Consider the following 24,693-nt stretch of genomic DNA (forward strand, 5'->3'; position numbering starts at 1 on the left):
GGACCACTTGAGGATAAAGCCCTAGTTAACATATATCCTGTTTGGGCTGCACAGTTGTTTTTAGTGATCAGATATAGCAAAAAGCAGTTACAGGGATATGATGGCAACCTGAGAGGAGCTGTGCAGCAACAGAGAGAGTATAGCCCATAGATTGAGCTGAGCAGACCAATGCCAATCTCTAGTGTACGCGGCCAGGCTCTCAAGTTACACGATTTAGTCTGTTGCTTACCAGGAGCAATATAACTAATAACGTATGTTTAGGGGAAAGGCACCATTTATCAGATCCTAACCCAGAGGTTCATGTTCTCTCTCTTTACCTAGAAAAGATGGTCATCCAAGGTTACAGGAGAAGTAGCTGAGAGATCAGCATGCAAAAACTTCCATGGCAGCTGCCTTCGTCTGTTAGGCAGGCTTTTCCACCCCAGAGCAGATGGCTTTGAAGTTGGCACAAAAGCCGAAGAGACAAGACATAGATACACGTACAAAAGCTTTCTCGCCCCCGCATGCATTAATGTCCTCTGAAGACAAGTCACACTGGGCTTTTGCAGGGGGGTCTCTGGGTACGAGTGTGGAGGAAGCTCATTGCATTCCCCTTTTTAACAAATTAGTTTGGTTCCCAAGCTTTGTTACTCAGGAAATGGTTGGGTAGCTGAAAATTCAATATTGTCACAGTACACTGCTGCAAGAGATTAGGACATGTTTGTCCTCTACTACGTTCTGCACAGGTTATATTTTCAGATACCACGTTTATAAATTTAAGTACTAGTAGTAGTGAACAAATACTAAGTAAGAACATATTAAAAATGCACCTGTGTTAAAAGAGCATCTCAAAAAGGAAAACACCGAAAATTCAAGAAATAGCTTTTTCTTTTGTGCTTATCAGAGGATGATACAGTATATGACTTAAGTCTAATACTGTGGCTTTGTTTTAGGGGGAAATCCCCCCACCATTAGCAATAAGAAAAGTCAGCAGAGCTATTCATATTCCTGATAATGCTTTACAAAGTTTTCTGCAATTGTATAACCTTGCTGCTGTGCAGAGTGTTTCCCTGCATATGAATATCAACAGCCCCTGAGAGAATAAGGCTATCATTTCCTGGCCAATCAGCTGACCTACCAGAATACGGATTATCTGATCTTCTTTAATGCAAAGTGGTTGTTAGTACTTTATGGCTGTAATGGCTGGTCAGCAAGGCAGAACAAAAGAGCAGACTTGTTAATAAAAATTAACATTTGAAGTAACATACAGTTGGTTGAGTACATGGAAGTAAAACGCAGAGAGAGAAGGCAACGTCCTTTTAACAAAAAGTTTGTCTGTTTTTTTATTTGCAAAACTAGAGAAATAAAACTAGGTACTGGGCTCATATCTGGGGACTTCCCATTGATCGGGTGCCCCTGACATCAGTACAAGGCGAACCTTCTCCCATTTTGACCAGCGGAGTGGCTGACCTGCTGACTTTACAGCATATCTCCAGATTTACACTAGCATGAAAGCAGAATCAAAGGCTCACTCCACCTGCTGAACAACTTGCAGCGCTGCTCCAGCATTTCCACCAGGCATAAGATGGAGATTTCCTCCCAGCTGGACATTATCTGACCCCCCAAAAGAAGAAGAGGATTTCAAGTTTCTAAACAAAAGAGTATGGCAACGTGCCAGGCTAGATTTGTGTTGATCAAGCATTTTAACAGCTCTCCTCAGCCTAATTTTAAGTGCAGTGTACCATAGCAATAATCCCCATCATCCCTTGTCAACTGGACAGGACTAAAATGCGTCTCAGTAGAAGATAGGAAGGTGAAGTCAGTCATCCGAAATTTTTTGCCTTAAGAAACTGGTATCTTCCACAGACACTTTATTTTTTTGTCACATTAATGCTGACATAAGTGTTAAGATGAGAATGCAATAGCTGCACTGGCTATTTATAGAGGCAATGTATAAAGATCAACAGATGTTTTCAGAACAGCCATGTACTTCAATGGTTACTTGCAAAAGTTTCCACTAGAGAAGGCGAAGCATGAGAAAAAAACTATAATGCAGAAACTCAAAAATAAAAGCCCTGAATTGTTGAGGTTTTCTAGAGGATCCACCAGTCCTAGAGCTAATTGCTGTTCTAGTCCAACTGCTGCGGGCAGCTTCTGTCTTTGATCAGTATCAATCTAAAACATGGAAGTGTGGTAAAAGCAAGCCAAGGGTCATGCTTTCAATAATTCATAGCAACACTTCAGACAAGGTACATGTTAAATTCTTGGCACTAGATTAAAAATTAATCATATTGCCAATCCCAAACACTTAAAATTCAAAATTAATCAGATTTTTTAAAACAGTGTAGATAGATGTAGTGGTTTGGAGTCTCCAGTGGTCTGGAGTCTCCAGTGGTCACTCTCAGATTCTACTATTAAATCACAGGTAATATTTTTAATAAAAGCTGACACTGAAAAATAACCCACAAACTAAAACACAACACTGATTCTACTGCTGTCACTGTGATGTTCCAATGCAGCTGTGGGGTTTTGCTAAAATGCACAGTAAGTACAAACTACAAATATAAAGTATTCCTTTAAAAATAAGGCACATTTTGGTGACAGTCTGACTGAAAAACGCTTGCAAGACAAGTTTCAGCTAAGTCAGTATAAAAGCATAATTATTGGTTTTATCTTTGAAGTTGGATTTATTTTACCCAGTCCTGTTTAGTGCCTACAGGTGCTGAAGACACTTGCCTAATTTTCAGGGTGAACTGTCTAAGCAGTAAGTTATTTCAGAGTGCTTTAATCTGCAGGATAATATACGCACCATGTTTGCACAAAAGCATAAGTAGTGCAGGCTGAGCAGTCATCAGGCATCTACAGGGTGAAGGCTTTTTTGTAGCGACTGGGAGCAAAGAGTGAAAATGAACATCATTATCACTGCTAATGAAGGATGAAGAGCTCAAGCTAGCCATGCGGTAGAGCCATCAGGAAGGATGTCAAAAATTGGCTAATAAAGTCTAATAAGTGTAAAATTCATGTGACCTTTCTATATGGAAAGCGAGCTCTCCATAGAGAGCGCGCTCTCGGAGCTGCCAGATGGGAGGAAATATCGGGTACAATACCTTCACCACTCTCAGTTTAGCATGTGGAGCAGAACAGAGCCTGTGCTCTCGCTAATCTCTCATTACATCGGACAAGCAGCATGGATAACCATCAGGGAGAATCTTCTGACCTTCATTAGACATTCACAGAGCCCTGAGCTAGAAGCAGCTAACTTTACCAGCATCCTGATAAAATTCACTTCCTGCACTTGAAGGCAGCCTAGAACAAGATACCCGATTTCAGAATTTCAAAATTTAATTTGGAACACCTCCTAGGACCCAGGTCAGGAGTGGAATTTGAGAAGAGTGTTACTGCCAAACTAAAGGCACCCAACTAAAATCCTGGCTCCAACTACCTCCGAGTTTTGTGATGCCCGAAATGCAGACTTGGCATTTTGCGGAACACCACATAGGATTTTCTGTTCTTTTCTGTCCACACCTATTACAGGTTATTAACCTGAATGGCAGCGCATCACACTCGTGTAGTATCTCTCCACATCAGATGAGCAATTGGCAAGTTAGCAGACCTCCAAAATTAAGCGTCTTAGCTGTTTTAAGCAGAACAGGTGCCCTGCTGTAGTTGTCCTTGCCCGTACTGTGGTCCCTGCCAAAGACTCCGTTCAGGACAGGGTCCCAGCTGGGCTAGGTGCTGTAAAATCAGAGTCCAAACCTCACAGAAGAGCTCCAGCAAAAGCTCTGAGGGGCTGAAACAGAGGCGGCAAGGAGAGAAAGTGATCAGAGTAAACCTGGCACACGTCCTGCTAGGCTACAGGCATCAAATAGGCAGCTCTGAGGACATTTAATTTTAAATTTGGCTTTAATCTATCTGACCCAGTTCCTCCCTTTGTAATTTTTAATTAAGCCTGTAAGAAAAAAGAAGCACAGTTTTGTTTAAACCACTCGAAGAAAATAAGCCTTTTCTGCTGATCTGAGCAGCAGACCGCAATAGGGTATGTTGCGTTCAGGCAAAATACAATTTTCTCAGATTCTGAAGCTTCCTGCACATTTCCATGGTCAAGAATTTCATCCAGAAAACCCCATCTGCATCTATAAACAGTAGCAGGACCTGTTCTAATACAAACACCGGCAGGCACAGGAGTAGAGGAGTTGCCTGCGCACCCCTGGCACTGGGGCAATTAGCACAATTACCCCTGGTTCTGGATTTTGATGAAGACTGTGAGCGTGGCTGGTCTTGTTCTCTCACCTGAACGTGGCCAGGCTGTGCTTGGGTCCTCCGTGCGGTCTGCTTGTGCAGTGGCACAGAGGAGGGGCAGATGAAAGGTTTCTAGCTAGAAGGTCCCAGTGAGGCTTCAGTAGCCTCCATCTAACCGGTCACTATCCTTCTGCTGTGCTGGTCCTACATTATAGAGTCCTTTGCTCGGTTGCTTTAAAACTTTCCGTATGGTACAAAGACACAGAAGGCAAGGTTTCCCACTAGGGCATTAGAAGTCACCTCTGCCCAAAAGCTTGGCTACTTTTGCCTACAATGAGGCAAAACTGGGCTCCTTTTGCTTTTGCTGGGTAAGGATGGCAACTTTCTTTATTTGAACTTTTTCAAACTGGTCTAATGGCCCCATGGGAACTCCCAGAGAAAGTCAGCTTGTTGCGGATTTCTGCAACACCTTCTTGTCTCCCAGCTGAAACTTACGGATTACGTTCAGTTTAGGTGTTTGCCTTTTACAGGCAAGTTCTTGCAATACTGCATGCTGTAACCACATTTTAAACGAGCCAATGCTTAACCGCAGAGTTTTAGCAGTTCTCTGAGATGGGGCCAGTGTCTGCAGGGACCTTGCAAAGTCCCTTGCTAAATGGCAACAAGGGAGATGCCCTTAGGGGCACCTAAGGGGCAGATTGGCACCTGTGGGACAGAAGAGACATCTGTTGTGCCCATATTTTAGCAGCACTAATCCATGTCAGGACGAGCAGGTTTGAAGCCCTCAGGGTTTAAGTCAATCATATTGAAATGCTGTGCACAAGAGGATCGGGGGCGGTAGATGTCTAATCGCGGTCTGGATGGGTCACGCTCATTCAAGGCAGAAGACATTTGGGAATTTTAAGGAGACCTAAACCCTTGCCAGCCGTGCCTTGCTGCCGTAGGTGGCAAAGGGGAAGGGAGACGAGTTGCAGCTGTCTTGTCTCAGTACAGGAGCGCAGGGTGCATGTACAGCTCTCAGGGAGCTATTTGAGAGGCTCTGGCTTTGGACACGGGAACAGCGTGCATAACGAGAGGTACGCAAGGACACCCAGAACACGTGCACTCTGTGCAAGGCAGTGCAGGATGAGACCCCCCCGATCCTTACAGATACCTACACCTCACGACCTTGCTCTACAGCAGCACAGACCCCAGAGGCAAGGACCGTATCAGACAGTAACCACATGCATCTCAGCCCAGGCAGTTACCTCCAGCACAGTGCTTCGGTGCGGTGGCTGTATTGCTTCTGACTCCAGAGCTAGCATATCCAGTGTTAACTGTAGTATCTCAACACCCTGCTCCCTTGCATGTGTGCTCTTCACTCATAGGGAACCCTGAATTTACTGCCAATGCAAACAGCCACAGAGAGGCACACAAACACGTGGAGTTTATGCAGCTTTTCTCCCTACAGCCTGGGAAACCATGCCACATCACGACTTGCCTTCCACTCCCTTTCCTAAGGAACTCATAGTACCAATATATTTCTTAACATGCCCCTTGTTGTTCAACAGGCCAGCCTAGCTGAGTAAATGCTACTATAATAACATCTAGCGCCTACTGTACAGCGTTGTTCACATCAAAGGGCATTTAGAAGTATTGAGTTTCTGCAGCTCTGAGGTAGAGACATTTATGATCCTTATAGCTCTATGTTGTAAATAATTTTTGCATATGGTCAAATGCATGCAGAAAGAATTAAAGACTAGATTATGGCTGCAAAGCCATTGGCAGTTTGGGGAATAATGTAACACATACGAGTCCTCTGAAAGTAACAGGACAGGCCAGTTTTCAGCATGTTTTTCATGAGAAAAGCTTATGTGTCTTGGTACAGAAATATCCTTTCACTGCTCTTTTAGATCACGGATGTGATCACGTTTCATTCATTTCCTTTACAGACGACAGAGTGGCAAAGATTGCTTGGTGCTTGGCTTCTGCACAGCGAGATGACAAGCTGGAAACCAGGTCCTCAGCACCTAGACGGGTAGAGCTGTATGAAGCGCCCGCTGCCCTTGAGTGAACAGAAACCACAACCACAGCAGCACGCACTCCATCGTTTGGATGCGCAGGTTATATTCCCTTCCCATGGGAGGGACGTAGGGGGAGGAACAAAACAAAGATTCAGATGCTACAGCAGAAGATGGGCTTCCAGGTGGAGTCCATAAAAGGCCGGGTCTTCATGCATTCCGGGTCTCCAGAGCCTAACATGGACCGATGGCACTTCAAGGCCCCGCTGATGATTCATGCTGCAAATAAACTTCAGAGGGCAGCAGGTGCCGGCACTTGTCAGAGGACGAAGTGCAATTGTTTTCTAGTGAACAGAGTAATTTGAAAAGTATTTGTGCCATCTTGCCAAAAACACAAACTGTGCCACGTTTATTTTTAGAGGCAGATATCCCTCTGGGAAGAAACCACAACCGGTTATATGTCACACATAAATCAGAGCTACCTGCTGATACCATCACAGAGCTTACTACAGTGCTTTTTTAAATGGCTAGCTACCCAAATCCAAGGCTATGTTTTTCCTTGACACATGGCGAGCTATGATGCGCTATTATCCAAGTATCCAAACTTTAATTTACATCTCAAACTAGCTGCTTTCTCTGGGAGCAAAATACTCACCAGGATAGAGGTGTTGGGCAGGGAAGAGACAATCTGGGGGAGCAGGGCTGCAGCATTCTCAGCACATTTCTATCCCACACTTTCGTCTCCCCAGGGAGTACTTTGTGCTCTCTGCTGGAGTGTGATTTTTTTTTTTTTTTTTAACATTTCTCCTGTTGGGTGAATAGCGCTGTGCAGAAGGGAAGGGAATTGATGTGCTGGCCTCAGGGCTATCAAAGCATGTAATGCAGGGACCGTATTAGGGATTTAGGTGGATGGATGCTCGATCTTGCTGTGGCAGTTCTGCGTAGTCATGCAGCAGGCAGCTCTTGTTAAGCTCTGCAGTGGACTGGTCATTGGAAGGGCACAAAGGTCTGCACTGGGCTCATCTGAATTACATCTGGTTGTTGCTCAGGTTATTTTCTCTGAGGCTTTTGGGTTTTTTTGCAATCTGCTTTCAGTGCTGTGCCACGCTGAGCCCTCTTCTGCTCCAGCTGCCAGGCTCTGGCTCCTCGCTGCATTAACATCTGCATGAAACTGTGTGACGTTATTCACCCCTGGATCCCTCACAGCCCTGCTGCTCTACACACAAAGGCAACGTGCTCCTTCAGGTATCAGCGTCCCAGTCAGATTAATAGGATTCATGACAGACAATGCAGTACAAATCATAAAAAACTCCCAAACATTTCCTATATCAGCAACAAAGCTTGTACCACACAGCAAACACATCAGTCTTAGAAAAGGATGTGTGAATATACATGTATACAAACAGAGAAGGGTGATGTCGAAAGAAAGAAGTTTCTGCGAGACTTCCTTAATATTTTCTTGTTCTTCTTGTGTCATATGCTATGGACAGTACTGGTTATCAGTTTTCTCACATTTCCTGTCTTAAAAGGCTGTTTGACCCTCAGTTCTTTCCAAAAATAGTCATATTATTCATGGTGCAAGGTTCTGCAATCACACTTTCACTGTTCTCACAAAAAAATAGCATTTTTCCACATCCTCTTCACTATTTGGAAAATAAGGTCTTCAAATCCAGTGTGAACAAGCACTATTTAACTCATTAAGGCAGTAAGCTTCCTGACTACATAACTAATTTTGAATATATAACGTATTTTGAATACTTAACCAAAAGATGAGATGCAAACCCGCACATATCAGTGGGTAACATTAGGGATTCAAAGTTCTGGTTTAACTCAAATGTTGCTGGGGATTAAGAGTTAAAAGCTCTGACGTCATTTTGTCTTCTCGTTCCTCCCAATTTTTATCATCATCCTTGCTTTTTATGGCTACATAATGAGATAATTATGATGCAATTACTGCACTGACAAAAACTGTTTTGAAAAACTCATACAAGAGCCCTCGATAGCTGCACAGATGGTGGGCAACAGCCTTATGGATGGAGGTTGGACTAGGCGATCTCCAGAGGCCCCTTCCGACTTTAATTTTCCTACGATGTTTTAACATGTACGCTTATATGCCAACACTTAATACTACCCTTCTGTATGCCAGTTCATCCAAACAGAAATACCCCCACAGGGCAGACAGGCCTTGGAGGCTGAAATTCCTCTGCTAGATCACCTCCTGTGCCTTGCCAGACCGAGCTCTGAGGAAAGGTGATACGTTGCTCTCTAAATATCACACGAGCCCCATCCTTGGGGAGCTCAGCAGCGGTGGCATCTGGGAGGATGGACGCACAGACCTGGCAGCTATTGGGTTGAAATGACCCGCAGACAGAGACAGTTCCTCCAAATGCCGAGCCTTGCTTTCTCCTTGTAGGACACGGACCTCCACTGAGGTGCTGCTGTGCATCGTGACACCCACCCACAATGAAATTCTCCAGCACGGCTGGACGCTCGGGGTAACAAGTGCCGCACAGGGCCTCGCCAGCTTGCTTTGCCCCCTGCCATTGTGCACATCTAGTGTTCGCCCTCTGCCTCCCCCACACCACGGCTGTCAGTGGCCTCCATCCAGACCACGCTTCCGACAGAGCCTGAGTACCTCTGGCCCCCTCACATTTCTGAAATCCTTCACCCTTTCACTCCGGCCCATAAAACAACAGACATAAGCCATTCGCGCTTTAGCTATTGAGAAAAGCGAGAGGGTGGCTTCCATCTGTTAAAAGTGACCATTCCTCCCAGATCGGCCCTTCTGCAGCATGACACGGAGAATGATGGGCACCGTTTTCGCCTCATGTTAAGCTAATGCCATCCCTGTCCTGCTTCCCAGCCGTGCAAGCAATAAAGCTTTGCGTAGTCCCTGTGTTTTCCAAGGTACTGTCCATTTTGGACACGTAAACTCTAAAACCAGGAAATTCTCACGTTCCAAATACCTACCGGCTTACTACCTGCCCAGCACCCAGGCAGCGCCTTGCAGGCACGCCAGTGTGCCTGCACCTACCTCAAACAGCTTCCCACAGTCCCTGCCTACTGGTGTTTTCCTCCTCTTGGATACACGTACATGTACACACCCACACGGGGACTTTTTTGTTGTACAACATCATTTTGTGTGCTACAAATTTGCAGTGGAGGCCCAGTTTCTCTACTGCAGATTGTATACTGCTCCAGGGACACTTAGTGTTAAGATTAAAGAGCTATATCATTTTATTTAAGCCTAAGATTAAGATATTTCTTTTCACTAATGAAAATACATATTCCCTACCACCATTCTGGAAATGGTAACACTAATCCCTACTCAAAACCAGAAGCAAATCCATCTGATATTCTTAACATATGGGTCGCATTAGGAATCCCTAGATTGACACATGTTTACAAATTCCCATTTTGTTTTTCTCCTCAATGACATTAGCCTTGAGGAGGAGCAGCTGTTTATACCATGACCTGCAGATACTGAAAGCTATTTAAATATAGTCTGGACAAAGTACTTGCTAGGACTACAACTAGGCTCTGGGCTTTCTTTTTTGCCATCTGCCTCTCACTTCTCCACTCCAGGTTTTTTCCTTCTTCCATCATTCCTTCAGTACTTTTAGTTCCCATCTACCCTGTAATGACTCTTTCGCTAGTTTGTCCGGCTCCTGCGCATTCGCTTGCAAGTCTGACTGTGCATATCCTATGTTGGAAGAAAAGACATGAGCCTTCCTTTGCCCCCACGTGCCCCCCCAGCTCACAACCTGCTTCCAGCACCCGAGCGAGCTGGTGCGTTGCTTCAGTACCTGGGGCTGCTCTCATCCATCTTTGCTCTGCTGGCATTACAGAAACACATCGCCAGAGCATCATTTCCATCCCTCGCCTCAGAAAGCTTCAGTGACTTAAAGGCTCCTTCCCCATGTGGTACCTCAAAGGCTTTTTTCCCCAGTGGTGTATCAAAGCACAAATCAATTGCATATAATTTTCCTACCCAACAGCTTCAGAATTAGATATATTTTATCCACTCTAAAGTAACAAGGAATAAAATACTTTTCTGATGCTTAGTTTAAAAAAAAAAAAAAATATGCCACTGCCTGCATTTTTCTTTCGGTAACAATTTTTTCCCCTTCACTACTGCTTACTGAAGTGGTAAAAGAATTTAAAATACAGTGAAAGAGTTGGTTAAGAAGTTAAAAAAGTAACAAAAAGAAGTGTCTTTGGAAGAGTATTTTCTGCCCTTACCTCCTTCACTATCTCTTGTGCTACTATTATTTTCTTAGTGCTACAGAAATGCTCAAAGGCTTTGGTTTTGTTGTTTTATGCTGTGCATCCACATAAAACGAGGAGAACACCTTACTCTTGGTTTCAAAAGGCCTGGACTCTGCTAACAGTTCAAAACGGGGTTGGTTTTTAAGGTAGTGGCACCACCTGCAAGCCAGCGAGGCTGCAGATGTTTGCAGGGTCTTGACGAAGTGTGAGCCCGCAGGGCAAGCAACAGAACCAGTGGGAAGATATTTGCAAGAAAATCTTTCAATGTGAAAAAAATGTCTCCGTGTTTTTCAGCTAGGGGAAAAGACTGCTTTTTAAAGCTAAAATTAGAAGCTAGAAGAGGTAAAAACGTCACCACCTTTTTTTAAAATCAAAAGGTGCATTCTACTGTAAAACTGCAACTGAGCTGAAAAGTCTTTTTGATTCCAGTTCCTTCTGCTCTTTCTCTCCAAACACGTGCCCCTTCAGCCAGCTTGACTCCGCAGGGCTGCGGGAGGAAAAACTCCTGGGCTCTCTCTGTAGATGCCAACCCGTGCAACCTTTACCGGGGAGCAAGGGAAAGAGAGAGGCTCCTGCGAGCCCCACTGACCGGCGGGAAGCAATGCGGAGAATACCGCGCTGGCACTTGCTCGCTGCTCTTTCCTGGACACCCTCTGGAAATGCCTGTCAGGTAGTTTCTTCTAAGAAAATTTATGCACGAGAACAAGAGAGCAATGCATTCCCCCCTCCTCAGCAAAGCTGGTGCTTGCACTGTTTTCGATGAATGACTTAGAGTGGCTTGACTCAAAAGGCATGCTTTATCCTGCCTTCAGGGAGAAGGTAGGGGCGCAGCCTGGTGCAAACAGGGCTGCTCAGCCTTCATTAAAAAGGCAAACCAGAAGTCCCTGGCTAATCCCCAATACACGGATGAGACCCTTCGAACCTCTTATTCTTTCTGCTCACCTCCCACAGCCCAAAGCAAGGCAGCTTGGAGGTCTGGATGCAAAGTCAAGAACAGGATCAGCCACGTTAGGTACGTTTGATCTGCAGTATGCATCGTTTGTTTTCTCTTCCTGCTCACGAGAGGCCGGGATGAGGCGAGGATGCTGCGATATGACAACTGCACAAAGAGCACAACTGCTCGCTGAAACCCCATCTGTGTTTCTCCCTTCGTTAAAAAATAAAACAAAAAAAATCCAGACTAGGTGATGAGAAAAACTGGGCAACTCTATAGCTGTTGGACAAAGCCCTGCCAGGAAGGACAATTCCATTTTTCCAGTCCTCTGGCTTCAGATACCATGTGCTAATCCCAGCTGTAGAAATTTAAATCTGGTCTTTAAATTTAGGTGACAGGCCACCTTCATGGCTCATCTGGACAGCCGCAAAGCTATGCCAAGTGGAAAGGAGGGGGTTCAGAGCAATCGCTTAGTAGATGAGCATTTAGGTATCGCCTGGAAGAGTTTCAGGACTTTTTCATACCCTCCACAGAAATTGCAAACTGTCACTACTACCTCTACTCTCTGTCCGCTCCCTTTAGACTTGTTTTATTCCATATAACTATACTAAAATTATATTCAGGATTACTCACAAAGCAGTAAGTGCCTTCATTTGTGCATACAGTATTTGCTCTTCTCGTTAACCTTCCCCCCAAAAGGAGCTCAGAGAGCAGAAATTAAAATACCATTCTGCAACTTGTCTGTGCAGACGTCCCAGTGCAAAAACAAATGGATGACTGACTCCTGAAATTTTGGATTTGGCTTCATAATTGAAGGACCAGAAGAAATTTTAGCTTTTTCAACAAATAATTAGCTTCATTAAAAAGAGCCTCTGTTCCTTTCTTGCACTATGTAGTTACTCAACTAAATTAACAGAAACAATCAAACAAATTTAGTGATGTTGGAGGGGAGAGTGTCAGACTTTTAGTTGATCAAAGAATCAGCCTCCTGATTTCTCGTCTTTGACTGCTCTGATGTTGAAACTTTTCTCCGCAATAAAACCACAGTGTTTTATATTCACCTCCCGCGGGGACACTCCTGGAGATTTAAAGCAGAACCCTGTATTATTTCTTCTCCTCTAACTCTAAGTTTTACACATGTTTTCCTATGTAGAGACTCCTAAAGTAGTCCAGGCATTTCAAAAAAGCTATTCCAAGTCCCACACTTATATCATAATGGAAAAAGATGCTGGATTTTTCTTCTGGAAAATGAAACAAAATATGAGAAGCTGAGCACATGTGCACTGTGCACCTTACATGTTTAAACTTTCTTATGCTACTAATCTCTCCATACCTGGAACCTGCCAAGTGTGAAAACCAGTACCCGTGTGGCTAAAAGCAGGGTACCCGCTGCTTAAGCCCCCCGCCCTGACGATGACCGCCACCATCACCCCTCCAGCAGCCCATGACCTCCCTCCTGCACTGACTGCAGCTGGTTTCCCTGCTCAACCCCAGGCGTGCGCTTACAGCAGCGGAGGCAGATGGAGCAGGACTGCCTCAAGCCTGCATTCTGCACCACATGGAGGGGAGCCAGTTTTGGCCCGAAAACTAAACAGCTACGTTATCAGGCCTGTGAAGCCCTGTGCTCTCCTGCAATGCAAAGATACTATAGGAGCAGCAAGCCTTACAGTTCGTGCCTATCATGGCACGGTTCAAAATGATGCTGTTGTTAAGGAAAGAGGTTTGCCCCAAGTTTATCCCAACTTCCTTCAACCTATATGCAGGCACAAAGCCCCAGGGTGGGAGTTCAGCAATGGAAGAAGTCATGGTGTCAGAAAGCAGCCCAAAACCCTCCCTTCCACCACGGAGACCCATCGCTAAATCATATTTGTACCATACTCAGACCTCTCAGCAACAAGAGTGATATATAGCTGTCTAGCAGTATTTATACCACAGCGACCACTGCAGTATCTGGGGAGCGCGGTATAAATACAGACCGAGCGATAGCCAGGGAAGCCCAAAGAGTGGGCGAGGAGGGCGAGTGGCCAAAACAGCTGTGAGACATGCTGATTCAGTGCATCTCCTTCAGCTGTCCTCAGCAGCGGGTTGCCACAGAGTGGAGGTTGGGAAGGTTAAAAGAACTGATTTTTCTGCCCCCCACCCCACCCCCTTTAACAGCCTGTTTCTCACACTTTGCTTGAGCCCACAAGGTTCTGCAGTTGAGTATCTGACCACAGCACTTTGCGTTATTACATAAAGTATTATAAATACATAACTATTTCTCCGAAAGTGATGATTTGTCTCCTGCCCGCCAGCCTGCAGCACTCAGCAGATGAGCTTGGAGTTGTCATCCCTGTCTTACAGGCGGAGAAATCCATGCAAAGGGAAACTGCCTTGCCCCAGCAGGCCCGTGGCTGCGCCAGAAGTAGAGGAGAGGTTCATGTTCTCACCCAAAAATCCAGCCACAGGGTTTTTAAGATGGCAGCTCAGAACATATTCCTGTTTAAATGTGAGGCAAATGGAAATGGTTGTTTAAGAAAAACTCCTGCATGTGCATCTCAGTCATATGCTTAGTTTCTTCCCAACACACATTAAAGGCACGTAGTTTCAGCTGACTCTGAATAGGGCCTTTCAGCAGTGAAATCAGTGAGAATTTGAAATACGAGCTTTGCACGTTGACTTCTTTCTTCTCTATAAATAAATTGCAATTCTCTGTTCCCAAATGAAACCTTTGAAATAAAATATAAGCAGGGAATAATCCCTCATAGAAAGAGGGGATTTTGCCACAGGATTTTGCAGGCACATAGCTGGCTTAGGGAAGCTTCTTCCCATCTGGTTTAGCAATGCTCGAGTACCCCTCCTTGCTAGAGAAGGAAGGGCACTTTGTTCTATGTTTTCCACTCAGGATACCGTATTTTTTCTGAAGAAACGTGACGGACACAGCAGCCTACCTGCTTGCTACGATTCCCACAAGAACAGTTTCTTTTCTGACTCCACCACCCTGCAGGGAGCTGGACTTTCCAGAGGCACCCCAGCATGCAGATTAAATACTCTGCAACTACTTTTCACCACGCCTTCAGAGCCCCTCGCACGGCTTGAAAGGCTAGAGTGAACTGTTCTCGAGGGTAAGATCAGATTTGGGAGCCCCTTTTCACAAGCAGCAGCGGAAATCGAGGAGTGCATGGGACTGCACTTACAGTGCAAAACTTATCCTATGGTTTACGGAATTATTACCATTTGACTAATTTGGGCTATTTTTGCTCTTACAAAAGAAACATTCAACTCGGGTATTGCTGGAAAGCACCATAATGACTCCTCATCTCTTTGCACGGCCACTCGTTCAGAAGGGCGTACGGACACTACTTCTTATGAACGGCATTTTTCAAGCTGTGCCTCCTGGCTTGATTTACTTAACAGCCTGGCTAAGGATCCTCTCTCCCTGTTCATTTGGCACTCCAAGCTCTTTAGTAGAAGATCACCGAGGTAGGTAAAATGAAGCCCAGCTTTACGTGAGGCCCTTGCTTCTTAGTGTACAAACTGTGGGAGAGCTTTCGAGAAGAGCGCTCTGACAGATACCTTCTTAGCCCGCTTCTCTGAGTAAGCTGCCACAGCACCAGCTTGCTTTGCTTTGGTCTGATTGCAATGCGTACTCAATAATATTCTGCCAGTACAGGATATCTTTCCAAAATATCTCAGGCCTAGTCATCTTCTCCCCGTTTTTACACCAGGGTTCAAAGGCAATTTTCACAGCAACTTTGCTGTGGATGCTACTTCTTCATAAGGAAAAAAACTTTAATAAGAAAAATCTATTTATCAGCCCGGCAATAGAAAGGCTCCCTGAAGCCATGGGTTTTGATCATGAAAGATCTGATGCAGCCTTTATTTTCCTTGCAGTCTTCCTTGTGTACACTCCTGTAGATAAGGATCTGCTCTGTATCAGTCTGAAGGATCTGACAGCAGCCACCGTAACAGGAACGTGCCAGCTCCTCCTGGGTAAGATTTCCTCTTTCCTCCCCTGCTGCTCTTACTCTGTGTTTGTGCTTGGACATCCCTGAGACAGCTCTGCTTCCATGTATTACATTTCTATACATTTCTAATGTTAAAGAAAACTGGAATTTAAGAGCAGGACGGAAAAATAAGGTGTTTTCTGGTGTCAGGCTGTTTCATTTGCAAGGATGATAGTTTACGCTTCCTGTACTTTAGATCCTAAAGGAAACTTTTAGTACTTAACTAAGTGCTGGTAGCACAGAGCAGCCAGTCGAGCCTGCTCCCTACAGTGCAAAGCAGCACAAAAATGTGAGCAGAACCTATCGCTCATAACCCCAAAACCAGTTTTCACCTTGAATCGTAAACAAGCAAAAGCTTGTTTTTCAAAGTGCTAAAAGGGGCTGCTGCTGCCTAGGTTATTTCTTGTAACCGTGATAGCAGACAAAGAATCAAAGTGACATTTTCCTTCTTGGCATCAACTAAACTGCCCTCCCACCCCTGCATCTGACTCCACAGGTTTTTTTCTGGAGATGCTGAGTGTGATCCCTATTTGTACGCCAGTGAGACATCTCCAAGGTATGCTGGATGTGCAGCTCTCCTTTGACGAATGTGATTGTGAACACGCATCTGTTATTAAAATGGATTTTTATCACTTGCAAAACATGCCACAGATTAAATGCTGTCCAGCTTCTCGGGGCTATACTTTTTGTTACATCCAGATTGAATTGCAATAAATTCTTTGTCTGCAGCTTTGCCAGAAACACTCTGGCATGACTTGCAACCAATGCAGAAGTCAAAATAATTCTCACTACCCGAAGCAGATAAACATTTTGCTCTATTCTGAGATCTCTACACCAATTCTGTATTTTTTATTCAGAGTGTTTTTATTCTACGGACTTGTCATTTACAGAGCTTCGATTTATTTCTGTCAGCCTCAGGACTCCTATAAAACCCGCACTAAAACAACTATGAATTTCATCAGCATTTCCTAAACAACTGAGCTTGATTTTAGCAGTTTAATAATAGCTTCAATCTCATTAATACTTTTCATTGCCATACCATTTCCTTTCCAGAAGCCGGTGCTTTGCAAACTTTCATTAGTGAACGCAGAAAGGGATTCACTTGTAAAAGCATCTGGGTTCTGCTCCCAGCTGCGGCACAGGTGGCTTCGCCTTACCAAACCACGCAGCTCATCCGGACTTCTGACTATGGATCTCCAATATTTGGTACAATTTTGCACACAGGTTTTAACAATGCCACAAGCATGAAAGCTCACAGATCTGCCTGGCGCTGGCACACCTTGTAAAACCCTCGGATGGCACCTTTCAGGGTCTATCAAGTAAAACAGTACCATTTATGTGGCAAAGTGCTACAGGCCCCTGCAGCTCTGGAGCGAGCCTCTTCTCTTCTGCTTATGTGTTGCTTATATTACAGCTTGACTTGTATGTGGCTCTCAGGACTGCGAGGATGATTCCCATGGGCAGGATCCTATGGTCCCTACAGAAATATGGCAGGGAAGTCTTCTGCTCAGTATATGAAGCTCTTATGCTTTTTGTAGTAACTTATACATGTGCAATATATCATTTTTACACCAGTTAGTAAAATGCTTTCTGTGGGTATAGCATATTTACTTCAGCCAACACTGGCTGAAGTGACAATCTGTGTTTTTTTAAGGCTGCAAAGATCTGGGTTATTACAGACAAGAAATGTAGTTTAAATAACTAAAATTTCCTGGACATAAGTGGAGTTTTTTTGCCTTTATGCATGATTACACTTCGCAACAGATTACAGCCCATGGGTTTTTGGTTTTATTCCACCTCTGGCAAACAGACTCCTGGACTGTCAAACGCTTTCAAAGCAAGAAAGAAGTTCATTAAATTTTCATGTTCATAAAAATAACAATGTTGAGAGCTAGCACCTCATGAACTTCTTGCCTCAAACTTAGGATTTTCTGGGAGCACCACTCCCCCTCCAACCTGTATCAGGCACTAAATGTAAAAATTGGAGAAATGCCAAGAAATAAAGGTGGCCAACAAGAGGCCCCAAATTCCGATTCCAGGTATTACATCTTGGAGTCTGTCAGGACTGGGAAAGAAAGCAGGCTCATGGACTGAATACATGTGCAACTTGAATTTCTGAGTTCAAAGAGGAGATTCTTAACTCCCTGAAATCAAACCAGGCCACAATAACAATACAACCCCCATGTTTCCAAGAGTCTCCTCCATTTTCTTTACAGTATCAGGTCTGCATCTCAAATCTCAATTTCCTTAATTCTTCCTCTTCAACCAGAAAAATCCTCACTGGTTTATTCTCAGGTCATAGACAAATTCTCTCTTTGTTCAATTACAGCTTATATTTCAGTCATACAACTGTCTTTTAATTAGTTTTGCCTATCTGCAATGAAATTAGATCAGTGGCTATACTTGGAGCACATCCACAGCGTTGACAAGGTCTGAGCTGTACCAACGTGGCAACAGATAAACACAAGTGATGCCTGCTCTGCTGTAAGGTAACGCAATCAAAGACAACGACCACTACTCCGCAAATACGCCACACGATACTCCTTTCTTGCACAGCTAATTGTCTTCAGTTTAGCCAAGGGGGAAAACATTTTTTTGCTGCAAAGTGAAACCACTACAGGAAAGCTGTATTTCATTCAAAATAGAGCTGGACCACTACGCCAAAGTCATGCTGGCAAGGACACATCAAAACCAAACTCCCCAGCCCCTCGCTACCTTACTTGTTTATGTCAGTCAGTTTAGAGATTTTTAACATTTGAGTTATGTTTATCTGAACTGGTTTTCAAGGTCTAATTATAACATGTGAAGCGGAGTGAGATTGCTGCTATGAAAGTCGCAATATAAATAAGAGGACTTGATGGGCTGATATGTTGGCACAGACCAGACATGTATGTCACGTGGAAGCCCAGTGCAGCTGTTGTAGTCCATGGTACAATAAATAGCTGTGGGGAAGCGTCGCAGTCATGGAGGTTTTTTTAATACCACCTACTGTGCTACTTGGCCGAATGCACTCGCCTTGCAAAAAAAGGGGCCATATCTGCAGTTTAAATGCAGAAAAGTGACAGTCCTGGCAGAACAAGGCTGATGCGTTTCGAAGGATCTGGAGGAGAACATAGCATGGTTGCCTGCCTCTTCTCTCTTGTCCTCCTTTCACACAGTCTTCCAAAGATGACCCAACCGTGACTTTCCGCCCAGCAAAGCCAACAGAGCACGTGCTCTCACCTCTTTGAGCTGGGAGAGCGCACCATGCACAGTAACACGCGCAGCCTCTCCTCCCTCCTCTTCGCAGGAGAGATCCGCTGCAACCGCCCAGTAACGGGCATGCAAGGATCACGCCTGGCGGCACTCACAGATGGATGTCTAAGGTAAGACTAGGCTTCTGGAGAGGATCTCTATCTATAACCCAGACCCCAATAGGTGGCTGGTCTTGGGTGTTAATGTGACAAAGTATTGGTTTTTAGAGTCACTGAAATGACTCAACACGGAATGGAAGATGAAACCGCTGCTGGCTTGCAAATGGTCATTCATGCCATGTGCTGGTAAGAGAAGAAGCCATCAATACCAGGCATTCGCAGTGCATTGAACACCAATTAAACCTATTAGGGTCCATGAAATATTAATTATAAAGCACCTGCACCCTTTCTAAGGTTAGGTTCTTATCTGTTTTAGAAAAAATTGTCCTGCCACGGGACATATGTATCTTTAAATTAGCAACTGGCAACGAACAGAGCTTTTGACAAGGCTCTGGAAAATGCCTGGCATCCATAATTCCTGCAAGATGCCTTCTGGGTTTCTATTACACAGATGTGAGCAGCATATTAACCCATGTTTCCCCAGCAAGGAAAAGGCACTACAATTGCAATCATTGTCCTCAGAAAGTAATTTACGTCCCCTTTTTGACCCAGATTCTCAGTATCCTGCTTATGCAGCAGCAGTGCCATAAAATGCAAAATGATGCAACGTTCAAATGTTTTTGGAGCTACGGACATAACAATTTCATTTGGGTATAATAATTTTTCTCCCTAGCTCCTTTCTACTCAGCTCCCAGTGTTACTCATAAAGTTTGTCCCTGTGTCCATAAATAGTTGCATAAAGTGACAGGGTTATCAAGTTTGATAGTGCACACATACATTTCATATGTTATTTGAACCTAGACTTTGAAGCTGCAAAAAGCCGAAGTGGCAAATTTCAAAATGGGGGAAAAAAAAAAAAAAGGTAAATGAGCATAATAAGATCACACAAGAAACTGAGCTTCACAAAACAGCAAGTAAAACTATTCTCAGCTTTTTTTCCTAACCTCCTTTCTAGTTTAAACTGTTTCATTCTGTATTTTAAGATACTTTTACCTAAGCCTAAAAGCATATGCTCTATCTCCATCAATTTTGTTGCATATCCTTGGACACTGGCACCTGTGTTCAGTTATGCTCTGGGTGCACTAACAGTTTCTAGTTTAAGCACATCAGATAGGTACTGTAATCCCAAGTGTGATCTGAACCCAAGTCTGTGGTCAGGTGGGAGCTGTAACTCATTACAGATGTAGAGCTGGGACCCTGGGCTCTGCTGCAGGATGGAGCTATGGGTTGGCTTCACAAGCAAGCAGGAGAGGAGCAGGAATCCCTGGTGGGACTCCAGGTGTGAGGACGTTCAGGTCTCCAACTCTGACATTGCTCCCTACCCCAGATCGCTACAGCACAGACCCAGATTCGAGGGAGTCCGGGCAGCCTCCTCCTCTCTACATCTTTATTTACCGGGCAGTCACAGCGCGCAGACTTGCCAGCCGGGCATGATGCCTCTTACACAGAGACCTGATCGCTGGCAGGTCACTTGGCTCAAGGCACCACATGGCCCACAAGAAGAGTTGCCTGGCTCCATCCACACCCCTCACCCTGGCCTCTGGCAACAAGACCCACTCTCCTCCACCTCCCCATGCGTGCTGCCGCTAACAGCCACTGAAACTCACATTTTCTCATTTAAAGATAATTCCTAGATATTGGTGTCTATTTCTTGAGATTATCTTGGGGTTTGGCTGGATAGAAAAAAGCATTTGCAACACACACTGTGTATTTAGAGAGAATAACATTGCTCTAAGGTGGGAAGTTTTAAAGAGACTTTGGCTGTGTCTGAGAAGACCTGAAAAACACATTGAAGGCTTCAAGCACATGCGTGTGTTAAACAGTGGATTGAGAAAGTTCCTAGGAAGTTTTCCGTGTAGAACTGAAACTGGGAATGTGTAATCTTCATGTCATTATTCACATTATTAAATCTGTGAAAACTGAACCACAGGCAGTAACACGGCTGTTCTAACTAGAAGCATTTAGTCTCCCACTATCATCTCAAAATATACACACTCCAGCTCTTGGTTATGTACACAGCAAGCAAGGACTAGAAAAAATTAACAAGCATCAAGGGAAATTTCCTGTACTGATTTCCATGTCCCTATTTAAGTTCACAAATCAGAAAAAAGTCCTCCTTTAGTTGCCTGTAAAGGGGTAGCTGAATTTCCTAGAGGTGAACAAACAGAGGAGAAAGTGTTAGGTGGTTAGAAATGCTAACTATATGCGGTCCCAAAAGTCACATCTTTAAGAGTATGGGGAATGTGAGGTTTTTTACTAAGGGCAGAGTTAAGAGACTTAAAAAGCTGAATTATTAAATAAGTACCTCTGGGATCCCATACATAATCATATTCGCATGTTACATGGCTATGCCCATCCTACTGGGCAGGAAACTCTACAAGGGCTTGGGAGGACACGGTTGTTGCACCTCTTGCCATACCTAGGCAGAGACGTGGTCCTAATCCAAGTCTGGGGAATGAGCCTTCACAGCAACATAACTACAGCCATCTTCAGGTACAGAGGCTCTGCCCAGCCCGACCTGTAGGAGAAAACGGGGGAGGAACACCCCTTCCTTTTGCCCAACTTGTCTTCAAGCCCCTTTTCCCTAAGAACCCAGGCAATTTCACATCCCTTTTCTCACCTCTGCTCCGTGTTTGCTGTCTGAATAGATTGCAGACAACGTAGGGTTAGCTGGCATGTTTTGAACATGTGTTGACCATGGAAATTGGGAACACATTAAATAAACATGCCTCAGGTGCCTCAAAATCTGCCAAGAAAACTTATTGCTATGCTGATACTCAGTATGTCAAGTGTTTTCCAACAAAAAAAAAAGTTTTCAATAAACACTCCAAGACAATCTGCGACACATTCAGAAGGGAAGAATCAGGTTAATTGCAGAAGATGATATTAGTGTGTATACTGTGTGTGAACACAGTGGAAGGATTTCTGTAGTTGTTTTAGTGGGTTTCACGGTATCCCCTGGGATCATACACGAGTGTAATAGGGATTAGATGTCTTGGACTCTGCAAAATTGTCAGATGCAATTCCCTTAAAAGGAATAAAATAACTGTCAACTCGTGTGTTGTATAGGAAACCTGCGGGTGACCACTCCGCTCTAGGGGAGACTGACCTTTCCTGCTGACCGCAGAGTGAAGCTGTAGGAGCTGCTGAGCGCTCTCTATCACAGCGCGCCTGCAGTCACCTCACACCCGCTGCTGCTCAGTGCAGCGATGAACCCCGTCCTGCAGCTCCAAACCCCATCCCGCAGCTCCGAACCCACAATGAGGGCCTCAACCTGGCCCTCATCCCAATGGTGTTAACAATGGCTTTGTGATATTTCTGTTCCTTTCAGTTTCATTTGGATGAAACCACTCCCTTTAGCGTTTGTTTGGGTTGTTCATAGCTACCTATAATATATTCAGATTATTAGAAGGTGAGGTGAAATGGTAAAAGGAAAGAAATTAAACTTTCAATTATTTCCTGCCAAGTTCTGTCAAGTAACTGGAGTTATTTAATTACACTTTTGCAGCAATCATGTCTCTTTACCAGCTTTATTAGTCGCACAGCTATCTAAGCCAAATTCTCCTTTATGACATTAATATATCTTGAAACTCAAGTACAAAATTACATCTATCAGAAAAAATTAAAACTTTCAAATAGTTTGAAGCAATTGCTCTGTAAAAACTGGAAAAACCTGGAAGAACCGTTGTGATCCTGGGAGCTGACCACTTGCAGGACACACGCGATATAACCTCGCCTAGTGATCCCACAATTTCTACCCAAACACAGGCATATCACCTCCAAATGCACTGTCCTAAAAGAAAGCACCTGCTAGTCTGAGAGACCTGGCGGCTGCAACGGAAAGCATTTAGTGGAGTTTAAAGTCTGCTGGTAATTACGGGATTCTGTAATAACCTAGCGTGACACAGAAGACAAGGGATAATTACATATGTATGGATCATTATTGGCCTTTCCCTCCCCAATTTCGATGGCCATAGTTTTCCTTCTGTTTATTCATGACCTGAAGTTAAAACAATAGGGTTTGGTGTTTGTTTGTTTGTTTGTTTCCCATGAGATGGGGGCAGTTATTCAAGCAATATTTCAAGACTTTTTTTTTTTTTTTTTTTTTTAATTAAATCCCACTTTGGTTTACGATGACTGACAGATGCGAGGAGATGAGAAGAAAACCAGACTGTCCACTGATCTTCAAAAAGGCACCTTATTCTGCTGTTTCTCTTGGGGGTGCTTTGTGCTCAGCAGTGCCCCGGGCTGAGCAGCAAGCGCTAGAGCGCTGCTGCTATCTACAGGTCTGCTCTGCTCAGCGCTCAAACCAGACACGAAACCAAGTCCTGCGACAGGGATGCTCGCGCTTGGGAAAGGGACCAAAACCCTGACACTAACGTATGTTGGCTTTTGGGAAATGCAAGCTGGCAATCTGTAGCCTGTCCTGTGGCTAATGTACGTTAAGAACCCAAATTCAAGCGGACTTCATTAAAGGGAAGGCTGATCTGTGCTGCATGAGAGTACAATTTCTGTTTTTTCTTTTCTTTTTTTCTGCGAACGAAGAGGAAACGTTGCATTCTCAGGTGCAGAGTAAGAGGAAGCATCTGCTCCCAGATGGGAACCCTCTCCCACAGCAACACACTGGTGCACAAACCACGATGGCGTACAGAAGGGCTGGAACCCACCTTTGAGCCTGCGATGCTGAACTTCTAAGACAATTTGTGATATAATTAGAGCTCACTAAAATTTTGTTGTGGTTCTTCATTGTTTGGAATTTACTTAATCTTTCTTTCTTCTGCTTTTTCCTTTGTAACCCAGAAATTTTGATAATTGCTTTTCTGCCTCTTTCAATAACACAGACAAACAAGATAACCTGGAATGGGTTCAGCACTGCTGAAAACAAACAACGCAGCTTTCGGAACAGGAGAACAATAATAAATAAATCTATCCAGCAAATACAAGCAAACCGTGGAGATGTCAAAAGCACCTATTTAACCAAAGGTTGTGGATTTCAGGATCAGGTTACCAACGACTGTATCAGATCACAAGCTTTCAATAAGCGATAGAGGAAGGGGCAAACTCAGAAAGAAGAAAAAAATGTCTTCTTCCTTAATTAAAAAAAATATATTTTTTCCTAATAAGGAAAAAATTTCCTAAATTTCCTAAAAATTTCCTAAAAAATTCCTAAAAATGTCCTTAAAATTTCTTGATTTCCTAATAAGAAAAAAAACCTCAGCTTATTTGCAAAATCTGTATCTACAACTGAATGTTTGGCTGTCGAGATGAACAGTCAAGTACAGGAGCAGAGCACTTTGCAGCCAGGGAAAGCACAATTAGAAGCTCAAACAGCAGGACCGTCTGATCTGACATACGGAAACTGTGAAGCTTTCCCCATTCGGGAGGCTAGAAAAGCTCTTCTGAAACGGATTTCCCAAGACCAGCAGGAGCAGCAGGCTTTTAATGAGCCTGTTCCAAATGACTCTTAGCTCCACACTGAGCATGCTGTTCATATGACTGCTTGTGAGAAAATAAGTAGCTGTTCTGGCCTGTTTAAATATTAGTTTTTCTGGAAACAACTTGTTTTCAGTACTGGATACGTGGTGAAAACTTCAGTGTGTGTGACTGGAAAACAGTATTCTGCCATTTATTTCTTTTTTTACATTGGAACCCTGTCTTTCTGTCAAAAAAGTTTAGTAAAGAATTTGCCAGAGCTATAATAATTACTGCCCATGAAGTACTGGGGAATACAAATAACCTCTAGTATGCAGCAAATCATTTAAGCATTTGGAAGAACAGGCACCAGCTAACGCTGAGAAATACCTCATCCACAGAGCTCAGTCCTCTGCCACAACCTCATTCCCTGTCCGGCAGTATCTTTTCAGCAATCTTTTACATTATGTTCCTGTTACCGTTTCTGAGAGACAGTATGATCTCTCTGAAGTCTGCACAGA

General features: G+C 44.0%; 1 long non-coding RNA gene across 1 annotated transcript in view; it reads right to left on the reverse strand.

Moving 5' to 3' along the window:
- LOC148051480 (uncharacterized) overlaps window positions 1-24,693 on the reverse strand; it is a 50,235-nt gene that overhangs the window by 23,903 nt on the left and 1,639 nt on the right. The window lies entirely within an intron of this gene.

This window comes from Nipponia nippon, unplaced genomic scaffold, assembly GCF_047370975.1.
Source record: "Nipponia nippon isolate SJK-2023a ecotype South Korea unplaced genomic scaffold, ASM4737097v1 scaffold_6, whole genome shotgun sequence".
In the NCBI taxonomy this organism is placed as follows: Eukaryota; Metazoa; Chordata; class Aves; order Pelecaniformes; family Threskiornithidae; genus Nipponia; species Nipponia nippon.